Source organism: Carlito syrichta, unplaced genomic scaffold (genome assembly GCF_000164805.1).
Source record: "Carlito syrichta isolate Samal-C Ts95f unplaced genomic scaffold, Tarsius_syrichta-2.0.1 Scaffold302604, whole genome shotgun sequence".
NCBI lineage: Eukaryota > Metazoa > Chordata > Mammalia > Primates > Tarsiidae > Carlito > Carlito syrichta.
Window position 1 is genome coordinate 91,706 of NW_007246700.1, and position 18,210 is coordinate 109,915.

Here is an 18,210-nt window from a genome sequence, read left to right on the forward strand (position 1 = left end):
GTTGAGGGAAACTGCTAGGGGAGGGAGGGGCATATCTCATCAACAAGGGTACCTGCATGATCAATGTTTATATACCTAACCCTGAAAGGTACCCCACATCTTTATAAATAAAAATTTTAAAATGTTTTTTCAGTAGTTTTCTACTGAATATCTACTTAATAACCTTTACTTATAATAAACAAGCTATCTGGTAATGTTATCTAGTGACCCTAAACTATACAGTGAAGACCCCAGGGGTCTTTAGTGCATGTTTGTATGATTTAGTCATATATAATGACTTAGACTTTAAGGCCTCAACGTTTGTGTGTAACTGCTGTTTGAAAAAAAAAAGCAAGCACTAATTTTTCTATCTTATTAATTGTTTTACTTCTTTTGAATACCTCAGAAAAATACTTCTTTGAAAGAGGTACTTATTTTATTTATGGTTGCCAGCTGGTTCAAAAAACAGAGATACACTTGATAAAAATCTGTAGAGCAAATAAAAAAGAAAGTCTATAGAATGCCTGTGGGTAATGATCCCTAGATTGCCGCCTTTATATTTATTTACACCATATTTCAAAATTTATTTGCATATATCATGACATCAAGTTTTAAAAAGTCAATTAAGAAACAGGAAAATAGCTTTTAAATTACTGGAATACTTTCTACCTAATAGTTTTTTTGAAATCAAACTGTCTGATTCAGAGGTGGTCATTGAGAAAGCTCATCTAAACATGTCTGTATTTGTTTCCAATTTTGTATAACGAGATGTTGACAAAAGATTCTTAGCTATAGGAATGCTGTGTATAGTTGAAGAATAAGTTGACTAGGACTTAGAAGAACTAGAACCAGCTGTTCCAATGATTTTAAGAAAGCTGCTTGTGTTGGATGACATTAAGAAATTTACCTGCTATGTTAAACCTCATTTTGCGCATCTGTAAAATAAAAGGATGTAACTAGATGATCTCTAAGAAACTTTGCACTATTTTCTACTTCCTGTGTTATCTGCAAAATGTCTGTATTATAACTCTGTATATTTATATAACTTGACACAGTATAACCATAGTAGTTATTCATTTGACAGGAAGAAGAAATGAAAACTAGGGTGAACAATAAGATTTAAGGGCAACCATTATAGCCAAAAGTGCAATTGAAATTAAAAATTAATACATTAGTAAGTGATTATGTAGAGCAAGATTTACTGATTTGAAAAAATACATTTTGGGGCCGTCTTTACTTTTTATCTTCATTCATGGGGTGATTTGCTAGATCCTGACACACTGAATTATAGATTTATAATTACTCCCTTAAATAAATTTCATTAAATTACTTTTGACAAGCATACACTAATGAATAAAAACATGGGAAAATATAATCTTACCTTTTTTTAAAATAATGATATAAGCCATACACTGCTGCTTAATTACTTAATTGCCAAACATCACCCAAGGTGAAACAGAACAAATAAAGCCAAATCCCTGTTGACTTGTCATTAGGTGTGACAAAATTCCATCTCTTTCTCCAGCATACATTTCTGAGTTAAGATGCTGAAAAAGGAATTTGGCAAATCCATTGAAAATATAGCTATGGAACATAAAAAAGCAGATGTAGCTCATTTTCTTTGATATGAACAGGAAATGTCTAGGGTACAGAAACAGTCTGTCTTGCAATATTGTATAATACCTTAACATATGCTCTTATATTTTATTTATTTTTTCCTGCTTCTACTTGTTTTTATTTTTCATCTTAATTTTTGGATAAGGGTGAAGTATTTTCTGATTTTTAGAAATCTGACAGAGGAGGAATATGTTACATGCTAATGGTTAAATTTAGTGATTTTAGTGTCTAAATAATTAGACACAAGAACTATATTATTGATTCAAGTGTGAAGGTATTTATTTCTGATACTGGGTTTCACTTTGTAGCCCAGGCTGTAGTGCAGTGATGCAATTATAGCTCACAGCAGACTCAAACTCCTGGGATCAACTGCTTTGGCCTCCCAAATAGGTGGGTCTACAGGAATGTGCCACTATGCAGGGCTAATATTTTAATTTTTTGTAGAGACAGTGTCTTGCTATGCTGTCCAGGCTAGTCTTGAACTTCTGGCCTTAGAAATCCTCCTGTCTCAGTCTCCTAAGGTGCTGGAATCGCAAATTGACCTCTGTACCCAGCCAAGTTTGAAGATATCCTTAATTTCTTCTTCTCTAAAAGATTTATCAAAAGTTTTCTTGGTTACAGAAAACATCTATTCACTCTGCCTATGACCTTTAAAAACAAGCATCGTGTCCTTCCTTCCTTCCTTCCTTCCTTCCTTCCTTCCTTCCTTCCTTCCTTCCTTCTTTCTTCCTTTCTTCTTTTCTTTCTATTATTCATATGGAGTGTCTTGAGCTGGTGAACATTTAATTCAATTTTTCTTTCTTCATTTTCTTTATTTCCTACATTCTCTTCTCAAGCCTGTATAGCTCAGTTAGTTTCAATCAGTATATCAAGTTGTAAGAAAAGTACATGTCTACTTCATTTCCTTTCTTTATCTTTAGTCAAGACATTTATATCTCATATTCTTCTAAAGCTATTTTTTATTTGTATCTTGTTCAAGATATAGTGACTGTGTGTAGTGGAGAGGACCTGGGAGGTCACTACCACTAGACATACCTTACAAGAAACTCTAATGGGAGTACTTCAGGGTGAAAAGAAAGGATCCTAGATATTAACCTTGAACATATGAATATATAAAGATATTCAGTGATGGTAATACATGGGCAAATATAAAAGCCGGTGTTGATGTAATTGTGATTTGAATGTCTATGTTTTTCTTTTAAATTTTCTACAAGATTTAAAAGACAAGCATACAAGTAATTATAAATCTGTTTGTGGATACACAATATATAAAGGTATAATCAATAACATATAAATAACAATAACAATATAAAGGTGACATCAATAACAAAGTTGGGGAGAAGATCAGAGTTGAATAGAAGTAGAGATTTTGTAAGCAACTGAAATTAAGTTGGACTCCTCTAAATTGGAATTTATTTATTAAAAAATGTGTATTTATTTTTGCATGTTTAAACTTCAGTCATCTTCAAGGTACTCTCTGTTTTGATGCAACATACTTATTGAGACACTTTTTAGACTGCTTGAAACAGTTTTTGAACTCATCAATTTTGAGTTCTGCTATTTTTTCCCACTACTTCCACATTGCAAAAGGTTTCCCTTTGAGCACATTGTTCATCGGGGGAGAAAAAAAGTAGCTTGGTGCAAGATCAGGTGAATAGGGAGGGTGGGGTATGGGGATCATACTATATTTGGTCAAAAACTACTGAGCTCTCAGCTTGGTGTGAGCAGGTGTGTTATCATGCTGAAAGAACCAGTTACCTGTTGGCCATAACTTGGGATGTTTTTCCACAAATCGTGGCACAACCTTCTCAAAACTTCCAGATAAAAACTTTGGTTGATAGTTTGACCTGGAGGAACAAATTCTGAGTGTACTACAAGGGGCCAGCCCTACAAATACTAATTCTTTTTTTGTTTGTTTGCTTGGTTTTTTGATCTGCCTATATATTATATAATACCCAAGGAAACTACAAAGGAAATATCAATACAGTATATACAAAAGGAAGTAAGAACAGAGCCAATATTTAACACTACAAAATATCAGCTAAACAAAAAGGAATTCAGTAACAAAGGAAATGTGGAACAAAAAATCTGTAAGACACACAGAAAATAAATAGAAAAATGGCAAAAGTTACTCATTCCATATAGCAATTACTTTAAATGTAAGTAGATATAATTCTTCAATCAAAGAATATAGACTGACAGAATGGACTTTAAAATAGCATCCAACTGTATGGTTTCTATAAGAAACAAATTCTAAATCTACAATCACACAGGTTGAAAGTAAAAGGGTGAAAATATATTCTAAGCAAATAGTAATCAAAACAGCTGAGGTAACTTTACTAACATCAGCCAATATAGACTTTGATTTAAAAATGTTACAATAAATGAAGGACATTATATATTGGTTAGACCATCAAGTCACTAAGAAGATATAGCAATTATATAAACATATAGGCACCAGACATTAGTTCCAAATTATATAAAGAAAATATTGATATAATTGAAAACAGACAGCTCCAAAAGAATAGTTGGAAACTTCAATACCCAACTTTTAATAATGAATTGAAACAAGTCAAAAGATCAGCAAGAAAATAATGTACTTGAAAAACACTATAAAAAATTGGTGGTCCTAACAGGCATATGCAGAGCACTGAACTTCATAACAGCAGGATATATCTTTCTCAAGTGCATTTAGAACATCCTCCAAAATTGATCATATACTTGGCCACAAAAAATTTTTTAATAAATTTAAAAATATTAAAACCATACAAAGCATTTTTTTCCTATTGTAACAGAGTGAAACTGGAAGAAAAACTGAAAATTTTACAAATGTGGAAGTTAAACAATATGCTTTTAAACAACCAACTGGTCAAATTGGAAATCATAAGAGAGAGGTGGTGAAGAAATATGGTGACTGAGCCAGTCAGACTATGTGAGTTCCAGCATGAGTGACTGAGTATATGGAAAATTTTGTGTATATGCTGGTAAGTGGGTATATGAGTGACTGAGTGAGAGCTCAGAAGCAAGTGGCCAGGGATCTCCTGGTGGAGCAACTGGTGCTGCAGCTGCTTGACTTGGACCCTGGGGATTCCTGGAACACAAAACTGAGCACCAGTTTCTTCTTCTTCTTCTTCTTCTTCTTCTTCTTCTTCTTCTTCTTCTTCTTCTCCTTCTCCTTCTCCTCCTCCTCCTCCTCCTCCTCCACCTCCTCCTCGCACTGGTCGCCCCCTCGCAACCGATAAATACAGACCTCACTCGCTGTCGCTCTCTCACTCCCCCTTCCCTACCAGGTGGTTACAGACCCTCTTCCCTCTCTCCGTAGCCGCTGCTCTAATAAATCTCTTGGCCTCAAAGGGTGTTGAGTCTCACTGGCGCCACCGTCTTTCACAGGGCATCTAGCAGCATCCGGGCCTCTGCCCTCCGGATGTGACAACCAACATATCTCTAGACACTGCCAAATGTCCCCTGGGGGCCAGACTCCTCTCGTTGAGAAACTTCAATCTTAAAGTAAGATAACTTACTGTAATAACTTCATTTTAAAAGAAGTTCCAAATGCACTGCAACTTTGCTTTTATTGATAAGCAACATTTATCGAGCATAAGTAATTTTTAATTTATTAGCTCTCCCACCTCAACTAAGCTGTAAAAATCTTATTCCCTAGCAAATTACTTACATCTTGGAAGTTTTAGGATCGATTTCCTTTACAATCACAGGAAGGACAGTCCCAAGTCTTCTCCCAAGGTCAACTCTTTCACTTTCCACAAATAGGCCACAGACCAGGGCAGCAAGTTGCCTGTTTAAGCTCTACCAAAAACAAGCCACCACAAGGCAATATCAGGAACATGTGGAAAATGAAGGTGGGCATTATTTTGTCCTCAGCATTCAGAGACAATAAATACACGTCTTTCTGATGCTGGAAATCTGTTTGACCCGGAGCTTTGGTGACCGACTTACACCATGTGCTGAATCTTCACACCCGAGAGCAACAGTCTAAAAGGTGGCATTTATTGTGATCATTATCCAGTGAGTACTTTAATGTGTTTTTTCCATTTTCTTTATTGTTTTTTTGAGTTGGGGTCTCATTCTGTCGCCCAGGCTAGAGTGCAGTGGCATGCTTATGGCCACCGCAGCCTCAACCTGCTGGGCTCAGACAAGCCTGCCATCTCAGCCTTCCAAGTAGCTGGAACTATGGGCACATGCTACCACCCTCAGCTTATTTATTTATTTATTTTTGATTTATTGTAGAGACGAGGTCTCACCAAGTTGCCCAGGCTGGTCTCGAACCCTTGAGCTCAGGAAATCCTCTTGCTTCAACCTCTCAAAGTGCTGGGATTACAGGCTTGAGACACTGCACCTAGCCCTGTTTTTTCCATTTTAAATTTAAACAAAAAGAAATGGAAAGAAGTTCATCCTCAACCACCACTCCACAGTATGTGGGTATTCAATGAGATAATAATAATTATTATTATTTTTTGAGTTGGATTCTCACTCTGTCGCCCAGACTGGAGTGCAGTGGCCGCTCCCGGCCACCGCAGCCTATACCTACTGGGCGCCGGCGATCCTTCCGCCTCAGCCTTCCAAGTAGCTGGAACTACAGGCACGCACTACCACGCCTGGCTAATTTTTTTGATTTATTGTAGAGATGAGGTCTTGCTGCCCAGGAGGGTCTCGAACCCGTGGGCTCAGGCAATCCACTCACCTCAGCCTCCCAAAGGCGCGGGATTACAGGCTGAGCCACTGAACCCGGCAATGAGATAATTATTAACAAAGGACGCAGTTGTTTATATCTACAAAGATGGCCAGTGATCCTGGGGCACAGTCAGCAAGTGGATACAGTGATAAAAATCACATTACATAAGTGTAATAAGGAAAATGTGGAAACAAATCAAGAGGGACTGGTTACGTAAATTATGATTCATTCATGCTGTAGAGTACTTTGCTAACAATAATGTTCCAGGAATACAGATAATTTTACTTTCTATTGCTTTGCATACTTATTAGAATATGTTATTTGCATAGTCAGATAAAAATAAAGCTATTTGGGAAAAACTAATTCAACAATGTGCAACATATATCGATATTTAAAGTATGAACACCAAAAGCTAAGACTTGTCACTGAACTATGACTAAAGCAATGGTTACCCTCTTTGCTCCAAATCAGGTGGTAACCATCTCAAACAGCCAATCTTTCTTCTCGAGGCTGATTTTACTGAGTAGGGATTTGATTGTCATGGATGCCATCTTTTTGCACATGGCAGAGTCATCATTCACTGTCATTAGACAAAGAGGAATAAAGAACATTCCACAGTTCTCATCGAATAGCCCCTAAAAGAGGATTGTGAGCACACTCAGAATGGGATTCCCACAGAGGATCCAATAAAGGAGGGCTCGTGGGGAAATGGCTGAAGAGCTTGTGTGGGATCACAGTATCTGAGGAAACGCGTCAAAGAGATAGGCGATCATTTCCAGGGCGAATTCTCTCCCAGTCTCATGCTCATAACTAGGGCAAGGACATTGGACAGGCTTGCTAGTTCCTTCTAAATTACCAGTAATTATTTTAAATTTTGAAATTGTATCAAGGTGTCAGTCTTCTTAAACAATGGAAAATGCTCTGTTTCCCCAAATTTAATGCCTGCACATATCCATTAAGCTACTGTGCAGTTGAAAAGCAATTTTGTTAGATTTTCAACATTCCTCTAAGTAGAGTCTTATGACACTCAATGGTCAGATTAAATTGAAAAGCAAATCACAGAACTGCTGTATGAAGACAAGCAGTGTCTGATAACCAAGACACTGAGAGAGAGTGACACTGTGTCCAGGCCTCATTCTTTGCAAGACAGCCACTGTATTTTTTTTTGAGTTGGAGTCTCACTCTGTCACCCAGACTGGAGTGCAGTGGCCGCTCCCGACCACCGCAGCCTATACCTGCCGGGCTCCGGCGATCCTTCCACCTCAGCCTTCCACGTAGCTGGAACTACAGGTGCGCGCTGCCACGCCCGGCTAATTTTTGATTTATTGTAGAGATGAAGTCTTGCCAAGTTGCCCAGGTGGGTCTCGAACCCGCAGGCTCAGGCAATCCACTCAACTCAGCCTCCCAAAGGCGCGGGATTACAGCCTGAGCCACCGAGCCCGGCTCAAAAGCCACTGTATTAAATGGAAAGAAGAAACTACCCTTCACCCCTGCAGAGGTAATGGCTTAAGCTTACTTCAGTTGAGCGAGCATGAATTCCAACTTTGGCCTCAATTTGTCACCCAGAGGATAGTCAAGAATGTATTTCAGAAAAACCTAGGAACAAAAGTCACATAGATGATTATGTGGGTCCTGTCTCCAGGACTGCTGGTTCCTAAGCTGCTTTCTGGGACATGCTGGTAGGTCATAAAAACCCTTCAGAAGGGCAGTCAGTCAGGCTTTCCAGTGGATTCCAGCAAAGTCTGCCTAAGTCAACAACAACTCTGACACTTTTTCTCCCACATTGTGTATGCAGGTCCCGCCCTACGAGCCTGACTGCATCAAGTCCTGGCACACCACTGGCATGGTTGTTTAAGACTCCAAATCTGAGCCCGCATGTTGAAAGCTGATCTCTCTGTGACAGGTGGTGCAGTGGACTGAGTATGGACTGTGGTTCACCCTGTGTCTCCCCTTGAACAAGAATAACAATATGTCTCTCAGTTATATCTCATCACCCCCTTAGAAAGTATGTGATAATACTTCGTTTTACAGTGAAAGAGAAGGCTGGATGTGGTGGCTCATGCCTGTAATCCCAGCACATTGGGAGGTCAAGGCAGGAGGATTGCTCAAGGCCAGGCATTCGAGACCATCCTGGGCAACATAGTAACACCATGTCTCAATACTACTACTACTACTACTAGTAATAGTAATACTTTTAAAAAATTACAGTTGAAGAGAATGAAGTTGGTTCAGAGAGAATAAGTAACTCGCTCATGTGACAACACCACATCCCATACTTAGTGTGTGTATAAGGCTGCGCTTTCAGACTACGACAGCATTCTGCCTCCTTTATTAAGAATCTGTGAGAGCCAAGAGACAATATAAACTTTCCAAGGACTGCATTCTCCCTAGTGAAGCAGGAATATGTCTCTCTTTTTTTTTTGAGTTGGAGTCTCACTCTGTCACCCAGACTGGAGTGCAGTGGCCGCTCCCGACCACCGCAGCCTCGACCTGCTGGGCTCCGGCGATCCTTCCGCCTCAGCCTTCCACATAGCTGGAACAACAGGCGCGTGCTACCATGCCTGGCTAATTTTTGATTTATTGTGGAGATGAGGTCTCGCCAAGTTGCCCAGGCGGGTCTCAAACTCACAGGCTCAGGCAATCCACTCACCTCGGCCTCCCAAGGTGCGGGATTACAGGCTGAGCCACTGAGCCCAGCAGGAATGTTTCTTGTGGAGGCTTTTTCTCAACAGAGGGCATGTGTGTCAAGTACTAGGCACACACTCCCTTCATCCTATTTCTTACCCTGAGCTTGTGTCTCCAGGTCAGATCTCTCGGTACCATCTGTACCTCAGATCAGGGAAGCCCAAACGTGTGCACGACTCTGATTCAGTTATTGTTCTGCCTCAGAGTTTCAACAGATCCTCACTACTCTTAGGACAAAGACCACAAGGAGCTGCCCGACCAGATCCCACCTGGGCCCACTCTCCTGCATGGAGTGCCTGACCGGCCAAGCTCTCCCCCTCCTTGACAGTCCCTCACACCTTTCCCACCCCTCACTGGGAAGGCCACACCCCATTCTTCCTTCACTTTGTTTCTTACCTATCCACCCCCAGGAAAGCCTTCCCTGACCTGCACTAGGATGCCTGAGTCTCAGAATAAAGCAACAACACAACACGAAGTTGTCTTCAGAATTCAGCCAGCGCTGGCATCTCTGTCATAGCCACAGACGGCCCGCCTGTCTGGGGAGCAGCTCTCTCTACAAACCTGTCTGCCGTGAACTCTGGCAGTCTTGCTTTGTGCAGAAATGGCCAGCTTGGATACTTTCCTCATGACATCATCAATTTCTAGAACCAACAACTTTCTGAATAAAATAGCCTAAAACACAAAAGGAAAAGACAGGCTCATTTCACGTGTTTCACTGCAGACGAGTCGAAGTAGACTTGATGTTAAGTAGTTGCAGGCACTTTTCAAAGACATGAAAATACCTTCAAAAGAAAAAGAATATACACTTAAACATATATTTAAAACATAAAGAATACACACTTAAGCATATACTTAAAAGGGTTAAAATGGTAATTTTTCTTTTTTTTTTGAGTCAGAGTCTCACTCTGTTACCCAGGCTAGAGTGCAGTGGCATGCTCACGGCCACCGCAGTCTCAACCTGTTGGGCTCAAGTGATCCTTCCACCTCAGCCTTCCAAATAGCTGGAGCCACAGGTAGGCGCCACCATGCCTGGCTAATTTTTTGATTTTTATTGTAGAGATGAGGTCTTGCCATGTTGCTCAGTCTGGTCTTGAACCCGAGAGCTCAGGCAAGCCTCTCGCCTCTACCTCCCAAAGTGCGGGGATTATAGGTGTGGACCACCATGCCTGGCAATTTTTTTTTAAAATGGTGAATTTTATGTTATGTACATTTTACCACACTAAGGAAAAACAGCAATGTCATATGGTAAATAAAAATAGAGTACTTCTACTTGTACAGATTCCCCAGGAAATGTTACTGTAATGCTCATGTTTAAACATTTTCATAAGTGGATGTGCTAGCTTGTAACTGACTCACCAGAAGCATAATAATTGTGATGAATCACTTTATTCCAGAAGTCTACAGCTACTCCAAACACTATGTTCCACACTCCTCTAATATCTGCCATGAAACTGGTCAGCTGTAACAGCTAACACTGGTGACAGCATACCTTCAGAAGACCAAAGGCTGTGGCTTGTCTTGAAGTATCACAGATGTTCTCCTCAGCATATACCAGTAAAACCTGGAACTGTTTTTCAGTTATCTGGTAAGCCTAGACTTTCTGGACAAGTATGGTCACACACTGCAAGGTACAAATGAAGTTAGAAGCCAGCACATCCCATGAATTCACTTCCCAAATGAAGCTAAAAGCCCACCCATCAGGATCCGTGATGTGACAAGCACGAAATACAGCCCACAGCTGTCCCTTTCCACACAAGAGGCCAGCCGTCAGCCTCAAGTCTTGTCCAATGCTACTGACTCTGATGTTAATCCTGGCCCTGGCTTCCTCTAAGGGCACGAGAAGACATCCACCTTGAAACAATTGACCACCAGGTGGAAGTTCTGGCCCCTGACAGCCCCGAGCTTTGCATAGTCCTTCAGTAGAAGGAAGAGGTGCTTCATCAGCTGTTCTGCTTTTGCTTTGATGGAAGGCAGAGGGAACTTCAAGACCCAGATCAGGCACTGTAAGGCACCTGTGATCACCAGGAAACACGACCACACAAAACCAGCATGCCACCCAGTCCAGCGATCCTGCACCTGAGGCTGTGCAGACTCTACAGATCCCTGAGTTGAATAAGTAAGAAGCTGTGCCCAGGCCACTCTGAAAGTTGCATCTGAAGTGTAAAGATGCTTCCCACGCCCCTGCTGTGGAACTTAATGCTTAGCCTTAATAATGAAGGTAGACCAAAGCAAATCCAAAGGGCTTCACGTACTTTGACCGACATGGGGCTAATGATTTGGGTGACTGGCCAATTTTATGGTTTTGGAAAATTCTTTTCTACTTTCTAGAATGTTACGTCAATGCAATCCACTCTTACTAAGCTTGTGTTATGTATACAAGGCACTCCACTGGGTATTATACATACAAAGATAAAAGTGACACCATCTCTGCACTTAAGCAGCAGATAGCTGACTCAGAAATTAAGCATGAAAACAATATCATTTAATATAGTTAAGTGCTATGTAGCAGATACGGAAAAAGTATGTGGAACCAAGTGATTCATCTGGGAGATACAAGACTCTGTCAGCTGAGCTCGGACCCAACCCTTCCTGCTCTGCTCCTGGCAGGTCTTCACCGGGCTGGATTAGATGAAGACATACAAGGAGGATCCTGGGAATCAGAAAGGCCTGGGCTGGTACCCCGGCTTGGAGACACATGCTGTTAGACTCTAGAGATGTCACTGAACCTCTCAGCACCTTCATTAACAGGCAGGTGATGGGAGATGTGTGGGTGTTGGAGCCCGACCGGCCTAGGTTCACAGCCTAGATCTGGGCCTGGTCCAGGCCCTCGTGTTCTCATCTATAAAACAGGAACATTAAGAATAGATGCCGCTGGGATTGTTGTCGGGATTAGAGAGAGCGTCTTTAGGATTCATAGCACAAAGCGGTAGCAGTGACGTGGTGACCGTGACAAAGAGGATGATGTTGGGCCTGGGGACACCACTCACCCCCATGGAGTTGTTGTGAGGATCCAATGAAAGCATTTACCGGCCGGGCTCAGTGGCTCAGCCTATAATCCCGTGCCTTGGGAGGCCGAGGTGAGTGGATTGCCTGAGCCCGCGGGTTCAAAACCCACCTGGGCAACTTGGCGAGACCTCCTCTCCAAAATAAATAAAAAAATTAGCCAGGTGTGGTAGCGCTCGCCTGTAGTTCCAGCTACTTGAAAGGCCGAGGGGGAAGGATCACCGGAGCCCAGCAGGTCGAGGCTGCGGTGGCCAGGAGCGACCACTGCACTCCAGTCTGGGTGACCGAGTGAGACTCCAACTCAGGAAAAAAAAAAGAAAGAAAACATTTACCCAGGAGAGCTTTCAAAACTGTTGGGGTTGTCTAAAGATGGAATTGTTAAATGGGAAGCAATTTACTGGAGGGAATAATGGGTGTTCATGAGGTCATAAATCCCTTTAAAAACGCAATCACCTCATGAAGCATGAACCTAGGAGTAAGTTCCAAGTGTTCTGCACAACACAGCCCTTGTGAAGGAATGGAGGCTCCAATACCAACTGCAAATTGAGGCTCACCTTCACGTCCATGGAAGCCAGGCAGTCTACGGGGAGTGGCACAAAGGGATCCAACATTTCCAGAGCTCCTTTGCTTGAGGACTTGATCTTTGATGTCTTCAGACTCAGATGCAGCAGCTCAAAGGTTTGAAAACCATATGTCCCGTCAGTTGACCGTAAGACCAGATGAGTTAGAAAAACGTGACATGGTTTTAAGAGACACACAAGAAATGTTCAGATACTTCTATTTGAAGTGGTAACAATTTTTTTTTTTTTGAGTTGGAGTCTCACCATGTTGGCCAGGCTGGGGTACAGGGGCACACTCACAGCCACTGCAGCCTCGACCTGCTGGGCAAAGATTATCCTTCTGCCTCAGCCTTCCAGGTAGCAGGAACTATAGGTACACGCTACCATGCCTGGCTAATTTTTTGATTTATTGTAGAAACAAGGTCTTACCAAGTTGCCCAGGTGGGTTGTGAACCCCTGAACTTGGTCAATTCTCTTACCTCGGCCTCCCCAAGTGCTGGGATTACAGGCTTGAGCTACTGCACCCAGCTGAAGTGATAACAATTTTTAAGACATGGCAAATGGCCTGGGAGGGTCTCAGCAGGTCAAGATGGTGGGGGCTCACAGCACAGCTGAGACGCTAAGTGCTTTTCTTCAGCGCCTACTTCACTCCAAACATTGGCTCAGGAGGTAGGACACAGCAATGACCAAGACAGGCACAGTTACTGTCTTCTTAAAACATTTTTATTTTAAAAATTTAGGGTACAATTCAGGGTTAGGTACACAAATGTGCATCACGCAGCTATCCTTGTTAGTTGCTGTCTTGACGGCTCTTAGCCAGAAAGACAGACTCCAAGAAAATGAAGTATAAGTGCAGGTACCTAGCGAGTTTTTCAGGGATTTGGTAAAGGGAAGAAGAGGTGTGAGGTCCCAGGAAGGAGTGCATGCTGGCTTTCTAGACGGGAAGTCAGCGTGGCGGGAATGTGTGTTGGAGTGGTGTGATGTGAGGCCAGGGTCCTGATGCCCAAATGAAGAACTGGCACTCTCCTGGGAAAATGGGAGCCAATGAAGGGTTTTAAAAAGGAAAATGCTCAGATTTGTATTTTTGAAAGCTCATCTTTTAAAACTGTTCAAAGTACTTTAGCCATGTTCACAAGCAAAGCAACAGTAAACCCTAATATTTTTTATTTTTATTTTTGAGTTGGAGTCTCACTCTGACGCCCAGACTGGAGTGCAGTGGCCGCTCCCAGCCATCGCAGCCTCGACCTGCTGGGCTCCGGCGATCCTTCCGCCTCAGCCTTCCAGGTAGCTGGAACTACAGGTGCGCACTACCACGCCCAGCTAATAGTAAACCCTAATAAATATTAGGTCAGAATTGTTAATTCTGGGACAGTTTTAGCATCAAAGTACTGGATGGGATAACTGGTGAATGAGCCAATGCACCTTAATCAACAGCTCTAATTGATTTACAGTAAGGCATATCTAGTGAAAGGGAGCAGTCCTGGAAATCCAGCAGGACAGAAAGGGGGCCTCCCTGAAGGCAAGTCTCATTTTAAGATTAATTCTCATCACCCGAAGCCCAGACTCAGTGAATACGTGCATGTTGGTTTTCCTGCTCACAACAGCTTTCTGCCCACCTCAAGCTGAAGGGGAGGGGTGCAGAAGGCAGCTCTGGGTGGGAGCTGTGGATCTGGTGGTAGGGCTGCTGGATTTCTGTTAGTCACAGGAAACAAAAACAGGGAAAAGCACACCGTCAGCTGCACTCCAAAACGTGACTGTGGCCCTCTAAGGTCACGAGGGGCCAGTGCTACATAATATGCTGTTTCCTCTGGCATTTTCCATAACCGTAAGACACGGAAGAGGTGATTAGGTTACTGACCCAGGCTACTAGGACAACCCTCAGAAACAGAGTTCAGACTGAGGAACTCACAGTCAAGCAAAGATGAACTCTGCTTGATTCTGAAAACACACTCCAAGGAGTTGTGCTTAGACCACAGAAGCAAAATGCAAAGGAAGTTTACTAACACTTGAGGCATTTTAACATATTTTCAGGTCTAAATCTCTGTTTTATCAGAATAAGAGATATACACTTAAAATCCATCCTCGCTGTGGTTCAATAAATATTTAAAACAAAATGGTACCAGAGAAGTGGCAAAACAACTGGCTACTGTCACAGGTGCTTCTTTCATAAGAAAAACCACCTCATATCTAAATGTATCACCAAACAGTGCCATCTTGTAACTCAGGTGAACATGCACACATACACATATGCTTTTTTTTTTTGAGTTGGAGCCTCACTCTGTCGCCCAGATTGGAGTGCAGTGGCCGCTCCCGGCCACCGCAGCCTCGACCTGCTGGGCTCCGGCGATCCTTCCGCCTCAGCCTTCCGAGTAGCCAGAATTATAGGCATGTGCCACCACGCCCGGCTGATTTTTTGATTTATTGTAGAGATGAGGTCTCGCCTGCCCAGGCGGGTCTCGAACCCGCGGGCTCAGGCAATCCACTCACCTCAGCCTCCCAAAGGCGTGGGATTACAGGCTGAGCCACTGAGCCCGGCTATTTTTTTTTTTTTTAACTAAAGTGAATTATTAAAACAACCCACTAAATGGCCTATCAGAAACAAGGAACTAAAGGATCGTTTATTTATGTATTTACTTATTTTCAAGCTTACTTTTCCTTTTCTGTTAACAGGGGAAGGTTTTCACTGACCAAGCCATAACTGAGCAATAGAATGAATTCTGCCATGTCCTCATTCACAATCGATCCTGCTGTGATTCGCTGTAAGGTTTTGTGAATTTTCCGGGCCAGTTTTTCACTCGTGGTATTTTGTAAGATCTAAAGGCAAACATAAATGGCACACTAAGATAACACAGAATTGCATTTTGATTTGTTGTGGTGGTAGTTTTCTTGTATGTATTTGCTTTACAATGTGTTTTGTTTTTTTCTAATTAAAAAACATTCCTAATAAAATTTCAAACACAGAGGTAGCATGTAAAGTAAAAGTGACCACACCCTGAACCCCACAGACAGCCACCGGGCACAGCCCAAGGGCTGCTGGGTTCTCCCTCTGGCCCTGCTCTCTGCTGACGAGGTCCTGCCCAAACTCCAGGTGCAATAAAGGGCATGACTTCAACAAAATGTATAGTTCCGACTCTAGGAAACCCTAGAAAGAAGCACCACATGGCCACCCTTTAGAGTTTGACTTCAGTTTGGGCCAAATCAGAGGAACTTCACGGGCACCTGAGGTCATCAGCCTCACAAAATGCTCAGCCTTCCCAGCTATTACCTCGCATATGATGTGGTATTAATGACTACATACCTTTGAGGGACTTCATGGTACATAGCACAGGTTTCTGTGCTCTGCTGACTCAGGTTCATGCTCAAAGCATGTCTAATGTTCTCAGATCAGGTTCAGATCAAGCTAAAGACATTCTAGGAATAGTTACGGAGTGCATCCAGCCAAGACGCGTGGAATTAGAGTAATTCAAGTCATGACAGTGCTTTCTGCTCTAGTTTCAGTAAACAAAACTATAACAAAATAAATTAGTAACACGTATTGAATGTTCACCCCTGCAAGGGGCACAGAAAACAAGAAGAAGATGTGTTACCCACAGTCCCTGCTCTCTAGAAGGCAGAATAAACCAAGGAAGGATGTGAGTTTTGGAGAGATTGAGAAAAAAACCTTAGCTTTCCTCCTTAACTGTGTATCTTCCTACCTTCCCAAGCCTGGACTGTTTTTTCTGAAAAATAGAAGGACCATCAGTCTCATAGGGTGGTTGTGCATATGGAGAAGAGAATGCATCGGTGCTTGGAATATAATGGGTCAGTAAATGCCAGTCCTCTTTCCTGGGGCAATCCAGGGTGGCAATCTGTGGCCAAAGGATTTCCAATACATATGTGGATTTTTTTCTTTATTATTGTTTATTGTCATGAAGACCAGTATACAAAACAATTCCACAAAGATAGGAATTAACAAGTGTTTGGAAGAAGTTGATTCCAAGCATCATGGATGGCTTTGAGGGAGGGGTTCAAGACTTCAGTGGAGGCTGGGCACGGTGGCACACAGCTGTGATCCCAGCTACTTGAGAGGCTGAAATAGGAGGACTGCTTGAGCCCATTCAAGACCAGCCTGGGCAGCCCGTCTCAAAAGAGAGAGAGAAAAAAGACTTCAGTGAAGGAAGTCATATATGGTGGAAATAGTGAGAGAACTAGAATTCAAAGTGGAGCCCGAAGAGAAGATTGAATTGCTGTAATTCATGATAAAGTTTGAATGGATGAGAGGATACTTCTTTTGGATGAAAAAAGAAAGTGGTTTTGAGATGAAATCTACTTCTGTGGAAGATGCTGTGAACATTGCTGAAATTACAAGAAAGGATTTAGAATATTACATACACTTAGTTGACAAAGCAGTGGCAGGGTTTGAGAGGACTGACTCCAATTATGAAAGTTCTACTGTGAGTAAAATGCTGTCAAACAGAGAGATTTTTCATGAAAGGAAGAGTCAATTGATATGGCAAACTTCATCGTTGTGTTATTTTAGAAAACTGCCTTAGCCACGCCAACCTTCAGCAATGGCCACCTGATCAGTCAGCAGCCATCAACGCCAAGGCAAGACATTCTAGCAGCAAACAAATTATGACTTGCTGAAGGCTTACATAATCATTAGGAATTTTTTAGCAATAAAGCATTTTTTAATTAAGGTATATACTTTTTTTTTGAGTTGGAATCTCACTTTGTTGACCCGGCTGGAGTGCAGTGGCACACTCACGGTCACTGCAGCCTCAACTTGCTGGGTCCAGGCAATCTTTCCACCTCAGCCTTCCAAGTAGCTGGAACTACAGGCATGTGCCACCACGTCCAGCTAATTTTTTAATTTATTGTAGAGATGAGGTCTCACCAAGTTGTCCAGGCTGGTCTTGAACCCATGAACTCAGGCAATCCTCCTACCTGGCCTCCCAAAGTGCTGGGATTATAGGCGTAAACCACCGCACCCACTCAGGTACATACATTTTTTAGACATTATGCTATTGAACAATAGACATTATGCTATTGAACAATAGACTGCAGTATAGTATCAACATAATTTTACAGGCACTGGAAAACAGAAATATTTGTGTGACTGACTTTATTGTAATATTTGCTTTACTGTGGTGATCTGGAACCAAACCTGCCTGTGCCTTCTTTTTCTAGTAAATCTTATGTTTATATATCTTTCCTTTCTCAGTCACTATCACAGTTAATTCCATTCCAAAATTTATTTAACCTCAATTTAAAATTGGTCCTATGTGGCCCAATCTCTGCACTGGGTCAATCCAAAGTAAAAGCAATTCAATAAAAATGAAAAAGACATCATTGAAAGAAATTTAAATATTTGCTTAGGCTTTAGAGAAAATGAGAAAGCAGTAAATAAGGAGTATGCTCTTAATGAATAGTAAAACCTTTCAAAACCCCATCTCCCCAGAATCTCTACTCTCAAGATTCCCTTGAATCAAGGACAGATATGCTATGGTGTGCTGTGTTCAGGAACAGGACACTTATTCCTCTAGATGCCAGGCCCCCTTGGGAACTGTCTTCAGCCAAAAGAAGCCAGCCACCTCACTCAAAGTCAAATCTTTTTTTTTTTTTTTTTTGAGTTGGAGTCTCACTCTGTCACCCAGACTGGAGTGTGGTGGCCGCTCCCGGCCACCGCAACCTCGA

The 18,210-nt window shown here is 42.0% G+C and overlaps 1 pseudogene; it reads right to left on the minus strand.

Annotated features, from left to right (window-relative positions):
* Positions 1-3,354: 3,354 nt before the first annotated feature.
* The window catches only part of LOC103259327, a 17,184-nt pseudogene continuing 2,328 nt past the window's right edge, over positions 3,355-18,210 (minus strand).